The following is a 15,605-nucleotide window of genomic DNA, read 5'->3' as shown; positions in this document are numbered from 1 at the left end:
GATCTTCGGCAACGAACCATACCCCCAACAGTAGCCCCTTCGTGGTGCTAGATCGTTTTTCGTAACGAGCTTGATCCGTGAAAAAGTCTTCTAGGCTTCGGGATGCCAAAGATCCGAAAAACACCTTCCCTGAGCTCATTGGCGAGAAACGATTAAAATAATCCGCGCTCAAGGTGGTTCCATCTTGCAGCATTTACGCGCGCCCTGGCGATTCACCCTCTCGGACCATGTGGCCCACCGTTCAGCGAGTGCGGGTAACTGTTTGTTCGGTGCGGGAAACCTTGACGATTCACCTTCCCACCTGCGACACTATATAAATAGACGGGTAGGTGTGAAGTTACCTCAGCATTCATTGCTATTGCACTGTTTTGCTTCCAAAAATTTAATCATAGCCGAAGCTTGATCATCGTGCTCAAACGAAGCACCGCTTTTGAATCTGCTTCGTCACAAGAGGAAGAGCTTAAGAAAAATAAAAAAAAAGTCAACAACAAAAATTTGAAGAAATTCCTAATCAAATGACAAGAGTTCGCTCCACTGCCAGGGTTGATCGTGAGGGGGATGAAACCGAAGCTACTGAGACTGTTCCGATTTCCGAAGCGATGAAGCAGTTTGGACTAGTAACATCGGAGGATGCACCTGTCGATGAGGCAGAGTAGGCTGATGTTGAGGAGACTGAGTCTGAAGATGATTATAGCAGCGCAGTGCCAAGTAAACCCAGCCATCTGGATTTCGGAAAATCCACCATCTCTAAGGGTGACTTACCTAAGATGTTGAACCTGGGCTATTTAAGCGAAGCGAAGAAAGAGCTGGTTCGTTTTGGTGGAGAAGAAACTACTCCGAAGCCAGAAAAAGATGAAGTAGTGATCTTCAAAAGTTTCTTTAAAGCTGGTTTAAGATTCCCTTTGAACAAGATGATCGTTGATGTGCTGAAGAAGTTTGGGATCTACCTTCATCAGTTAACTCCTAATGCTATCGTTAGGCTTAGTGTTTATATTTGGGCTCTCCGAAGCCAAGGGGTGGAACCATTTGCCGAAGGTTTCTGCCGAGTGCATGAGCTTCATTACCAGACCAAGGCTAGAGGAGATGGGCTACATGAAAACTTTGGCTGCTACAATTTTGCCTACCGCAAGACTACAAAATTTCCAATGATCAGTTACCGTAGCAAGTGGCCAGCTGGCTAGAAGTCTGAGTGGTTTTACGTCAAAGTTGACGAAGATAAAGAAAAGCTGGTCCAGAGTCCGCTAGAGTTGATCTTAGGAGAACCTAGACCCCCGTGCAATATGACACCAGAGGGTCCAACCCAAATTGCTCTGGCTAAATTTATAGTTATTGTGGAGCACATCAGCACTAGGGACCTAGTGCAAGAATTTTTGGCTTTCAAAGTGTTTCCAACTATGAAAGAGTGGGCCATGCCGAAGCTTGAAGGAAAAAAGAAGGAAGGGGAGCTTGTTCGGTTGCCTTACCATTACAAATTCAAGAAACATTTCAAAGTGCCTTGCCAAGAATGGTTGGACACAATCGAAGTAATGTGCAATGAAATACTTGGCAATTACTCTAAAAAAGAAGATCAATTGATGATCGCAGCCTTCGGCACCTGTCCGAAGCGAAGGTTAAACCGAGTAATGGATGCTCTGGGCTTTGAATATCCTGATTACGAGCGGCTAGACAAGGGTACCGAAGGACAAAAAAGGAAAAGAGTGGCTGATGTTCCGAATAAAGACGATGAAGAACAACCAAAGAAGAAAAAGCTGGAACCTGAGCCAAAAGCAGGTGTTTCAAAGAAGAGAAAAGCTTCGACTCCGAAGCAAAAAGCAATTGATGAAGAAGAAAAAACTGCTGCATCACCCTCTACCACCGATGTGGAGGAAATTTTGAAGGTAATGACTGAATCCTTGCCTGTCAAGCTGAGTCCATTAGGGCCATACCTGACGAAGCTTTTTCAGAAGGACAAGGAGCCCGCGAAAACGAAGAAGGCGGCTAGTCCAAAGAAGCAAAGAATCATTACAGTGATAGAAGCCATCGAAGGGACACCACCACAAGCTTCATCTCCGAAGGCCTCAGCTATTGGAGCACAACAACTACTGAAGCTACAAATGCCGAAGCTGCCAGAGCCGAAGATATTAATTTAGAAAGCATGGTTGCTGATATAGATAAAATACTATTAAACATGGCCGCGGAAGAAGCTGCCGCAGAAGAGGCTGCCGCAGCCACCGAAGAGACTGCGGCCCCAAAGCCCGAGAAGGAGAAAGAAATGGTGGACTACACTTTGGAAGATGAAGCTTTTAACTTTCAAAACTTAGTTGGTCAAGAGCTGACGAAGGCGGAAAAAGAAGAGCTAAAGGAGTATGCCATATCTTGCGGATATCGGCCGGGAGCGCTTCTCTTTGGTGGCATCGATGACGAAAGGTTGGGCTGCGTGTGGGATCAAACTGGTGCAAAGGTTATCGGTACTGTATCAAAGAGTATCGGTTTCCCAAAGCTCGAAATAGATATCAGCCGCTACCGACGATAGCACATCGTCGGTAGTTTGTTTTACTCCAATTTCAAGGTAATCAACTTTTCTCTAACTTTTATTGTTTGTAATAACGAATATGTTTTCTAACGAAGGTTGTTTGTGCGCAGAGTATGCTGCTGAGCAAAGCTTTGAAAATGCAGCAGGACTTGGAAGATAAAAAACATGAAGTTATAATTTGAAATTTGGAGAGCAAGATAAAAGAGCAATCAACTGTTATTGAGAAGAAAGACTTCGAGCTTCAGACAACCGAAGGCTTACTGGCGGAAGCTGAAGCTAAAATAACAGAATTAAATACGAAACTTCTCTCTCAATCAGAAAACTTTGATCTAGAAAAGCAGAAGCTTAACACAAAACTTGAGGCCGAAGTCCAAACAAGTTCAGATTTGAAAAAATCATTGACAAGCCTTCAGAATAAATGTCTGGAGTTCAGCAATCGATGCGTTCAACGGCTGAAGCAGGTGTTTTATTTTGTTGGAGCCAGCAGCGAGAAATTTACTCCTTCGGCTGAAGACCTGCCAGGTGCCTTCGAGCATATCGAAGATGAAATTGATGACCTTGATGAAGTTATAGCTGGACATGGCGACTTCTGTGCCCTGGTAGCTTCTCGGGGCACAACTGTTGCCTTTATGAAGTCTGGCTGTGAACATGGAAAGATTATCAATAGTCCCAATTTCAACTTATCACCAGCAGATTTGGATAACATTCCCAACCTTGCTCGAAGCATAGCCAATAGATTTATAAAATTGGTATGGACAAAAGGTGGACGAAGCAAAGCTGGTGATGAAGCTCGAAGTCACCTTAAGCCGGTAACAAAATCATACCTTGTACTTACCTCTTCCTTCGAAATTGAATTTTGCTTACAGTACTTTAATATGTACAGGATGACGAAGCCGAGGCCGAAGCTGAGGAGTAAAAAGACGAAGCTCCATGGACACAGACAAAGCTTGAATAGTCTGTAGAAAAAACTCTTGTAATAATTTGTGTAAAGAATGATGTAATTAAATTTTACTTCGTGGACCTTGTCCATACCTTGTAATATATTCTTACCTTTCCATCAATGTGTAAAGTGCTTTGATTTGAACGAAATTAGCATTTTTGAGCCGAAGGCGAAAAATACCTTCCCTTCTTTTCGTACACAGCGAAGCATAAAACTGCTTCTTTTTCTTTTTTCCGAAGCCTTCTATTTAGAACCGAAGTAACTGTTTATGCTATGATGATGATGATCCTATGTATGTCTAAATGGATGTTTATGAATGCAAATGTATGATGTAATGTACCGTGCAAATGAATGTCCAAACCCACACATACAAAGCCATAACCAAAGCCGTCGTTCCCTTAGGAAGAACCAAAGTCTCTTTGCCATTTATTTTTTGGCTTCACTGCTTATTTTTCGGTGTATCAGCGCTAACTTTTCGCTATAAGTTCTGCATTCCCTTAGGAACGTCTTTTGAACTTCTTCGCCTTCTATTTCGGCGGTATCGCGTTGACTTTTCGCGCTTCGCCTTATACTTCGGCGGAATCAGCGTTGACTTTTTACTGTAAGCTCTGCATTCACTTAGGAACGACTTTTGAGCAGAAAACTTACGCTGTGCTCCCTTAGGAACGGCTTTTTGTAGCTTCGTCGTGCTCTGCATCCCCTTAGGGACGTCTTTCGAGCTTCTCCCTGTTTTTTCTTTTCTCTTTGCATTCGATGGTGCATGCTCAGTTTTTACATTTACATCTTTGGGGGATATTGCTCTTGTAGAGCTGAAATATGAAAAAGAGAAATTACATGCTATGGCGCCATTAAAAACCTTTCTCCCCCTTTGGAAAGGAAAAGGGTGCCATAGGAAAAATAAGAAAAATAAAAAAGATTACATCAAGCTACACATAATATCGCCGAAGCTCATCCGCATTCCAAGATCTAGGAATGTCGTTGCCGTCCATATCCTTCAATCTGTAAGAACCGGGTCTTGACGAAGATACTACCAGAAAAGGTCCTTCCCACTTTAACTGTAGCTTGCCTACTGTATCTGGGTTGGCAACTCTCCAAAGTACCAAGTGTCCTGGCTTGATATTTTTTAACCAAACTTTTCTGTCACGCCATTTTATTGTTTCGGCTTGATATTTATTGATATTCTCCACAGCCTGAAGCCTGATCCCTTCTATAGCATCTTTTGCCACAGAATAATCAGCTTCGTCCTCTGCCGAAGCCACTATTCTTATTGATCCCGCTTTAGCTTCTTCTGGGGTTATTGCTTCGTCACCAAACAGCAATTTGAATGGTGTAAAGCCTGTTGACCTTGACATTGTTGTGTTGTGGCTCCACACCACTTTGATTAATTCGTCTGGCCACTTTCCCCTGGGCTGGTTGAAGATTAACTTCATTATTCCTGTCATTATAATGCCATTAGCTCTTTCGACAAGTCCATTTGACTCCGGATGCCTAACCGATGCAAAAAGAATCTTCATGCCAATTTGTCCACAAAACTCTTTGAAAGCTTCGACATCAAATTGTGTTCCGTTGTCCACAGTAATAGCCTTCGGCACTCTGAAGCGACATACAATATTTTGCCAGAAAATTTTTTGGACAGTGACCGAAGTTATTGTGGCTAAAGGTTTCGCCTCAATCCACTTAGAAAAATATTCTACTGCCACCACAACATATTTTAGATTTCCTTGTGCTGGTGGAAGTGGGCCTAGCAAATCAAGGCCCCACCTTTGCAATGGCCAAGTGGGCTGTATTAATTGAGTCAAAGACGAAGGTTGTTTTTGATCTCTTGCACATTTTTGACAGCCTTCATATTTTTGGACTAATTCTGCTGCATCCGAAGCTGCCTTCGGCCAATAAAATCCTTGACGAAAAACTTTTCCTAGCAAAGGCCTAGATCCTATGTGAGAACCACACAGGCCTGCATGTATTTCCTTCATCAATTCTATACCTTCAGCTCTGGATAAACATTTAAGCAATGGAGAACAAACTCCACATTTATATAACTCCCCTTCTATTATCACATATGGTCGGGCTCTTGCCTCTATTCTCTTATTATAAGCTTCGTCATCTGAAAGGAAATTGCCTTGGAGAAAAGACATGATCTCGGTTCTCCAATCTTCACTATAAACAGGAGATATATTGAGCACTGCTCTTTCAAGAAGTTCCACCAAAGGTGCTTTTATTGTTTCAAAGAATACATCCGAAGGTAAAGGCAGCCCCTGTGCCACTGACTTGGCTAGCAGATCAGCGTGCTCATTTTCTCCTCGTGGGATATTCTTGACAGAAAATCCTTCGAAGGAAGCTTCAAGCCTTCGAACTGTATCCAAGTATTTCTCAAGCTTCGGATCTCTTGCTTTACAACTCTTGTCAACATGACCAGAAATAACTTGGGAATCGGTTTTGAGAACCGCCCTTCTTATCCCCATTGCCTTCAACTTCCGAAGCCCCAAAAGCAAAGCTTCGTATTCAGCAATATTATTTGTGCAACTGAAATCAAGTTTCACAACATAACATGTTCTAACTTTGGAAGGTGCAACTAAATTAGCAGCCGCACCTACCCTGAAGGTTCCCCAGGAACCGTCGCAGAACACTGTCCAAGCTTCGACATCTTTACTTGCTTCTTCCTCCTGAGCCCCTGGCGTCCAGTCAGCGATGAAGTCTGCTAACATCTGGGACTGAATCGAAGATCTATGCACATAATCAATGCTGAATTCGTTGAGTTCCGCAGCCCACTTTCCAATCCTTCCAGTAGCTTCTTTGTTCCTCATAATATCCTTCAAAGGCTGTAATCAAGGAACAATTATATGGTATGCTTGAAAGTAGTGTCGAAGCTTCCTGGAAGCCATTAAGACAACATATAGCACCTTCTCCAATTCTGTATAGTTTTTCTTTGACAAACTAAGAACTTCGGAGACAAAGTACACTGGGGCTTGCTTTTTAATTTGTCCTTCAAGCTTCTCCTGGACAAGCGCCACACTCACTACAGAGTGCGAAGCTGCCACATACAGCAGCAGAGGAGCCCCTGGTGCTGGTGGAGTTAGTGTCGTTAGATCGATCAGATACTGCTTCAGCTCTTCGAAGGCTTTCTACTGAACTGATCCCCATTGAAAGACTTCGGTCGACTTCAGCACTTCAAAGAATGGTAAATTTCTCTCTGCTAATCTGGATATAAATCGATTCAAAGATGCCAATCTTCCTGTCAGCCGCTGAGGCCCCTTCTTTGTACTTGGCGGCTCCATCCGAAGAATGGCTTCAATTTTGTTTGGATTAGCCTCGATTCCTTTTGTTGAAACTAGACAACCAAGGAATTTGCCCTTCTTTACTCCATAGACACATTTTTCTGGATTCAACTTCAGGCCAGCTTGCCTAAAGTTAGCAAATGTTTCCTGTAGATCAGCAATGTGATTTTCTTGCTTCGTGCTTTTTACTATGATATCATCAACATATGTTAGCACATTTGTGCCTATCTGAGAATGAAGCACTTTCGCTGTCATCCTGCTGAAGCTTCCTCCAGCATTCTTGAGCCCCTTAGGCATCCGAAGGTAACAATATGTACCGCTAGGGGTGATGAAGCTGGTTTTTGGCTCATCTTCCTTCTTCATCCAAATTTGATGATAGCCTGAATAACAATCTAATAGACTCATGAGCTCTGACGAAGCTGCTGCATCTACTAGAGAATCTATCCTTGGTAATGGAAATTCATCCTTCGGACAAGCCTTGTTGAGATCAGTAAAATCAATGCACATTCTCCATTTACCATTGGCCTTCTTCACCATAACAGTGTTAGCTAGCCATTCTGGATATTTTACTTCTCTGATGACTCCAGCGCTAAGAAGTCTTTTCACTTCGTTCCGAGCACCTTCGGCTTTGTCATCAGACATTTTCCGAAGCCTCTACTTTCTGGGTCTGAAGGATGGATCAACATTGAGCGAGTGTTCAATAACATCCCTCTTGACACCACAGAGATCATTAGCTGACCATGCGAAGACATCTTTGTTGTTGAACAGGAGCCTTATCAGGGTTTTCTCCTGCTCCTCAGACAATTGAGATCCTAGCAGCACCTTCTACTCTGCTATATCTTCACATAAAAGCATGGGCTTCGGCTGATCAGCTGAAGCAGCCTTCTCCCTTCTGTACTTGTATTGCTCACAAGCTTCGGCCCCATCTATGTTATGGATTGCTTTTGAATCTATCTAGTTTCCTTCGGCCTTTCTGGCAGCTTCCTGACTTCCATGAATAGCAATAGGCCCTTGATCCGAAGGTTTCTTCATGCAAAGATATGATGGGTGAAGAATTGCTTCAAAAGCATTGAGTGTCCCACGACCAATGATTGCATTGTGGGGGTACTCCATGTCGACAATATCGAACACAACTTCCTCAGTCCTTGTATTTTTCACAAATTCGAAGGTCACTGGCATTGTGATCTTGCCAAGCGCTACAATTTGCCTTCCTCCGAAGCCACAAAGAGGGTGTGTAGCATCATGAATCTTATCCTCTGGCTCTTGCATCTGTCTGAAGGCCTTAGCAAATATAATATCCGCTACACTGCCTGTATCAACCAGAACATTGTGGACCAGAAATCCTTTGATGACACAAGAAATAACCATAGCATCATTGTGAGGGTAATCCTTGAGCTGAAGGTCCTCTTGAGAGAAGGTAATTGGGATGTGGGACCATTTTGACTTGATGAAAGGTCCTTGCACCCTGATATGTTGTACCCTTCTCTGTGCCTCCTTCTTCTGCTTCTTGTTGGCTGGCTCTGAGCATGAACCGCCTGTTATCGGGAGTACCAGCTTTGGAGCCGAAGCAGCTCTAGCTTGATTGTTGAACGAAGCCATCAGCTCAAAAAAGTGGAAGTGAGTTCACCGGAGGTGGGCGCCAATGTTGGGGACTTGTTCTCAAATGCTATGATTAAGAACAAGGCAACACAAAATGTTAAGTTTTAATGCCCTTCGTCCGCTGAAGCATTATCTCCCCAAGGATTTACTGAGCTTCGGACGAAGGTCATGAGCAAAACATCACGAAGGTCACACCTTCGTGATCAGACTTATAAAACAATATGGAATAAAATACAAAACATGAAACATTATAGAAAGATATACTAAAAATAGATAACACTATTCGCACCTTTTATTATGTGAACTCAAAATATTCAAACATAGTATTTAGGTACATTTATACCTTCGTCTTGATAGAAAACAATAATTCCAACGTAATATGCTAGCAGCTACCGGATTGCGTGAATAGTGCAGGATACTGTTCACCTATTTATAGGCACAGGGTGCAGCCTGTGTCAAATTACATTTATGTCCTTTACAATCGATTACAATAATGACACAAAACATCATGGGTCTTTAAGTCAATCCATCTTTGAGTCGGTTCGCCCCTTCGTCTTGAGATCTGTCACTGTGCCGAAGCTTTATAAGTAATAGCTTCGGCGCTGCTTCTGAGAGGATCTGCCGAAGGTGATCTCTTTCTTTAGGATCTTCGGCAACGAAGCATACCCTCAACACTGTCTTTCTACAGTCTGATCCCAATATAGAGGAGTCCTGCACTTCCTCCTATACAAAGCTTCAAATGGTGACATCTTCAGACTGGTCTGATAACTATTATTATATAAGAACTCAGCATAAGGTAAACTTTTGTCCCAACTTCCTCCATGCTGAAGGGCACAAGCTCTCAACATATCTTCCAAAACTTGATTAGTCCGTTCAGTCTGTCCATCAGTTTGAGGGTAATAAGCCGTACTAAAATTCAACTTCGTATTCATATTCTCATGAAAGCTTCTCCAAAATCTTGAGGTAAACTGTGAACCTCGATCAGACACGATCTTCTTTGGTACTCCATGTAAACACACAATCCGAGCCATATATAACTCTGCTAGTTGAGAACCTTTATAAGTAGTCTTGACAGGAATGAAGTGAGCTACTTTAGTCAATCTATCCACAATCACCCATATAGCATCATATCCTTTCTGGATGCGAGGCAATCCAGTAATGAAATCCATACCAATCTCTTCCCACTTCCACTCGGGTATCTTCAGTGGGTGCAGTAGACCAGCTGGCCTCTGGTGTTCAGCCTTAACTCTTTGACATACATCGCACATAGCCACATGTGCAGCCACATCTCTCTTCAATCCATACCACCAATATTTCTACTTCAAATCCTGATACATCTTGGTACTACCAGGATGAATAGAATAATCCGAGTCATGGTCCTCCTTCAAAATAGTCTCACGAAGGCTTTCAATATCAGGAACACATATCCTATCCTTGAACCATATGGTACGTTGCTCATCCTCTATGAATTCTGGATCTCGACCTTTAGTAATCAGATCCTTAATCTCTTATATTTTAGCATCACCAATTTGTCCTTTGCGGATTTCTTGCTCCAAAGTAGGTTCCACATCAATAGTAACTCCTTCAGTGTGAGCAACTATCCCCAGGTTAAGTCTCCTGAAATCCTCAACAATCTCATTGGGTAGCTAGGCAACAACAGCTGAATGAACATGCTCCTTTCGACTCAAGGCATCTGCAACCAAATTTGCCTTGCTCGGGTGATAGTGAATCTCCAAATCATAATCCTTAATAAGCTCCAACCAACGGCGTTGCCTAAGGTTGAGATCCTTCTGAGTGAATATATACTTCAAACTCTTATGATTCATGTATACTTGGCACTTGGTTCCCATAATATAATATCTCCATATCTTAAGTGCGTGCAAAATAGCTGCTAATTCTAAGTCATGCTTGGGGTAGTTCAATTCATGTTTCCGTAACTGACAAGACGCGTAGGCGATCACATGTACTTCTTGCATGAGCATACATCCCAAGCCTTGGCCACATGCATCACAATAAATATCAAATCCCTTCTGCAGATCTGGCATAACCAACACTGGTGGCGAAATCAACCTCTTCTTTAATTGATCAAAGCTATCTTGGCACTTATCATCCCACTTGAACTCTCTTCCCTTCTCCAAAAGTGAGGTCATAGGCTTAGCAATCCTATAAAATCCTTCAATAAATCTTCGATAGTATCCTGCAAGTCCCAAGAAACCCCGGATCTCCATAACTGTAGTGGGTACGCTCCACTCCATAATCTCCTTGACATTAGCAGGATCCACTGATATTCCGCCATTAGAAATGATATGTCCAAGGAATGACACCTCACCAATCCTAAACTCGCACTTGCTAAACTTGGTGTAGAGTTGATTATCTCGTAGCTTCTGTAGCACCAATCTCAGATGTTCCTCATGATCACTATCACTCTTGGAATAGATAAGAATATCGTCGATGAACACCACGACGAATCTGTCCAAATACTCCATAAACACCTTATTCATCAAATTCATAAAATAAGCTAGTGCATTGGTTAATCCAAATGACATAACAGTGAACTCAAATAATCCATATCGGGTCGAGAAAGCTGTCTTGGGAATATCCGATGGTCTAATCCTCATTTGATGGTAACCCGATCAGAGATCAATCTTCGAGAATACCCTAGCACCTCTCATCTGATCAAATAAATCATCTATGCAGGGTAACGGGTACTTGTTCTTCACAGTAACATCATTAAGAGATCTATAATCCACACACATTCTTTGTGATCCATCCTTCTTCTGTACAAACTGAATCGGTGCTCCCCAAGGTGAGGAACTTGAACGAATGTACCCAGCCTCTTGTAACTCAGTTAATTGTTTCTTTAGTTCCTTTAACTCTTCTACGGACATCCTGTATGGCTGTTTAGAAACAGGGGCAGTCTAGGTAAGAGATCAATAACAAACTCAACTTCCCTATCTGGTGGCATCCTGGTAACTCCTCTGGAAAGACATTCGGAAAATCCCTAACCACTCGGATGTTGTCACCCACAAACTCCTTAGGTATAAAGAACATTGCACGTTTGGATGAGGTGGTTACTGCAATTTGAACTTGAAATCTTTCTCCTTTAGGGCTGGTGAGTTCTACCGTACCCCTACCACATGCTATAATGGCCTTTGCCTTTCTTAATCATGACATACCAAGGATCAGATCTATACTGCTTACCTCTAATATTATAGCAGCAGCTCCAAATTTTCTCCCCATAATTGTTAATGTTAATCTACATGTCATTTGATTTGCCTCAACAGGCCCTTTAGGTGCGATTACTATCATTAGTTTTCTCATATTTAGCAGTGGTATCTCATTTGTGTTGGCATATCGAGCAAACATGAATGAATGTGTAGCACCAGAATCAAATAATATGGTTGCAGGAATGACATTAACGTAAAACATACCAAGTACGATGTCAGCACCATCAGGAGTAGCATCAACGCTGACTTGATTAACCCTGGCAATAGAGAATCCCTTGCCAGATCCTGGAGTCTGCTGCTTATTCTGAACTGGAGTAGTAGCAATCCTCTGTGGTCAAACATTTGCATAATGTCCAATCTTCCCACACTTGTAGCAAGTAGTGCCTGCACTCTGTCCTAAGAATTTTGTCGGGTTAACAGTGGGGGTTGCCTGACGAGTCCGTGGAGTCCTTTGAGGTGATTGCTGAACTGGGCGCTGGCCTCCGCCAGTGCGAACTGGTGTACCCTGGGGTGAACTGTAGCGAGGACGAACACTGCTGCTTCCTTGTCCTTGGGATATAGCCTTCCTCTTCAAATCTCCCAGCTGAACACGCTTGTGTTCAATAGCTAGGGCCTTGTCAAGCAGCCTCTGAAATGATGGGAACGTATGTGCCACTAGAGCATACTGTAGGGGTCCATTAAGTCCTTCAATAAAATGCTCTTGCTTGCTCTCATCCTCAGCAACTTCATCTGGAGCATATCTGGATAGCTGGATAAACTTGTCACGGTACTCGCTGACTGACATGCTTCCTTACTTTAGCGATAGGAATTCCTTCTTAATCTTCATCAGTCCAGCTGGTATATGATGGTTCCTGAACTGAATCGTGAACTCCACCCATGTGATAGTGTCCGCAACATCGTGGGCAGTAGTATATGAATCCCACCAATCAGCAGCAGGACCTGTCAGACGTCGAAAAGCATATAAAACCTTCTCCCGGTTAGTGCACTGAGCAATGTTCAACATCTTCTCTATGGACTTCAGCCAATCATCTTCGTCCAGTGGATCAGGAGAACTAGCAAATGTCGGTGGCTTATGGCTCATGAACTCCCGGTGCTTATCTCGGGGTGGAACTGGTGGTGGTGGTGGAGGCAGTGGTACTTGTTGCTGTTGCTGCTGTTACTGCTGCGCCCTCCTTTCCTAGCGTATCTTTTCTCGTTCTTGGCGCAACTCCTGGCGTATCTCTTCTCGTTCCTGGTGCATCTCCTGGCGTTCTTGCTGCATCTGAGCACACATATCTGCCATATTGTCCGCCATTGATTGCATCATCCTCATCTGAGCTGCAACCAGTGGGTCAACTCCTGCTGGTGGAGGCGGTGGTGGAGGGTCCATCTCTGCTGGTTGTGGCTAGGGTTGTATAAATATCCTCCGAGTGTGTCGATTGGGAGGTAAATCAATTCCACCACCCTTTCTGGTATTGACCATCTGAGTTAGAAATATATGGTAAGAGAGAATAGTAGACAAGGCAGGTAGTTATGAATCATGTTACTTTGGGGGATTTATTAGCTAAGCAGATTAATGTTTTACCTACTAAAGCTAACTCAATATCTTATGGCGGTACATGCTAAGATTTCCATTTATAATACCTCAATCAATCAAAGAAGCAAATCAGGCATTTATCATCAGAACAATCAACCAACATTTTTAAATAGAGAAAATAGTTTTAATTTTGTCTTAGGTTCCCTATCTCTTAAAAAGGTCATAAATGTAGGATTCCAAGGTGTGAAATCTATCTTGTCTCAGAGTAGAGAAGGTAAGAATGGTCAGAGTAGAATTGTAGAAGGTGAGACAGGAGCAAGACAAGATGAGTATAGAAAGAATCAGAGTAAGATAAGTAGGTAAGGGTTTGTCCATTTCTATCTAGTCTTCGTCCTACAGTCAACATTTCCTCTGATACCACTTCTGTCACACCCGGGCTTTAAGGAACAAAGCCAGGTGCATCTCATACATGCGCTAAGAAGACAACATATATAATAACAGAGTGTATAGAGATAAATGTCACAATAACATCAGAGTATTTATTATATAGCGGAAGACTTATTATAAAATAAAAGATAAATATAAAACAAACTAAGGATCATCCATGGCGCAAAAGTCAACTGGGGAACGCCACCTAGATCAGATCAAACTCCTCGCCTTGTGGCTCCTCCTGAACCACCTGTTCTTCTCCTATGGGGGGTGTGAGCCAGCAAGGGTGAGCTCACACATGATCATATCTCAACAAGTTGTGGGGAAACCAGTGGGCATGAACTCACCAAAGGTGGGAGTCCATGTGATGTGCAAGGCTAATCAACAACAGGGGTTAAAGCTGAGCATTGCTTTTAAGTAGTTGGTCAAAATTTTATTAGCAGTTACTAAATGTAAGTAAATACCAAACCTTAATAAAAATAATAGAACAAAATTAATAAATAATCCCATGCATATGCAAATGACAAAATTCAATTTAAGTTCCATAAATTAATCATCAGAGAGTCCTGAGCTGCTCATGACCGCGAGCACGGCTAGTATACCAGTTTTACACTCTGCAGAGGTTATACCCTGTACCCACAAGTCATGTTACCCATCTGCCAAGGGGTCGCGACTCCCATACACCTCTACCAAGGAAGCGAGGCAGGGCAACACTACGAGGCCTTTACAAAGTTCCATTAGCTTCCAACAACCCGCTACAGTTATGGGAAGCACACTTGCAAGAATCACCCGTCTGACCGCCATCGCAGCAAATCAACCCGAGAACCTCCTTGCATGCAACCCCCTACTGCCCTTGCCCCTTTCAGGTAAGGTAGTCTTCCACTAGCTTTCCTAATTAGTCAGCCAAGGGCGTCCCATTAAACCCTTGTGGTGGCACGTGTTTCTCAAGTTAAGCTCCATGTTCCAATTAACATTAATGATCTTGACATGAACATAAATAGAATAACAAAATAACTGGAACATGGATGTAATGAAATATTAACCCAAAACCATGTAAAGCAATAGCATAAACTACCCATGTGATTCAGGGATAACAAGGTAAAATGGATAAACAGTCTAGGATGACCTAACGGGTCCCATCAAAATTACACCTATGCATGGTAAATAATTATAAAGAACATTATTGGATAACAAAAGTGGTCAAGGGCACAACTTGCCTTCAATGAGCTCCTGCTCAGCTACTTCTATCTGCGGGTCACCAGGATCCTCGGTCACAGGTTCTTCTACTCGCCACAATACAAACATACATAGTATATAGAGAAAATTAACATCACACCAAACATGTAAATAAAATACATGATAATAATCTACACATTACAATAAAATCCTAGGAACAGGAATCATAATGTTTGGAGTTATAGAATTTAAGATATGAATTTTCAAAGGTTTTATGTGCTCAAAATAGGATTACGTGAGGAATTAATTTTCTCACTATTTTCATGACAAAAAAGAGCCTCTATGTGATAAAGAATAATATTACAAAAATGTAGAAACTGGAATGGAGTGATTTGGAGCTCATATGAATTTTCTATGAATTATTAAAGTTCTAGCCTTTATTTTTGTATTAAATATTCAATTTCTAATTCATTTATCTGATTTTCTTAACCTTCTGGACTAGGCATCAATTTCTGGTAAGCGCAGGGGTACTGGCGCAAAAGACCCTAACACACAGAGAACTGCTAGTTGGACTGCGAGTTGATTCTAGAAAAACACAGGGACTCATATGGAAGTTTTTTGGGCTGAAGGGGTATCTTGTAATATCGGCCGCACGATCACAAATGGACGCTACAGATTATATCTGACTTTAACTGAGCCGATACACAACGACAGCCGCTAGATCCTATATCTACGTCTCGGATTCAAAATACCCGAGATTGAATCGTATTCTACGAATCACAGATCTATGACTAGGGTATATTCAAGCGAAGGGTTATGCCATATCCTAATCCCAGCCGTCCGGTAGGATCCAGTGGTGCAGAGCGCCCCTCCCCACTCCGACGGGAGAGCGCGGTGGCGCACACGAGCCCAGGGCGGAAACCATTGCCGG

Source organism: Zea mays, chromosome 4 (genome assembly GCF_902167145.1).
Source record: "Zea mays cultivar B73 chromosome 4, Zm-B73-REFERENCE-NAM-5.0, whole genome shotgun sequence".
Taxonomy (NCBI): Eukaryota; Viridiplantae; Streptophyta; class Magnoliopsida; order Poales; family Poaceae; genus Zea; species Zea mays.
Note: the sequence above shows the minus strand (reverse complement) of the source record.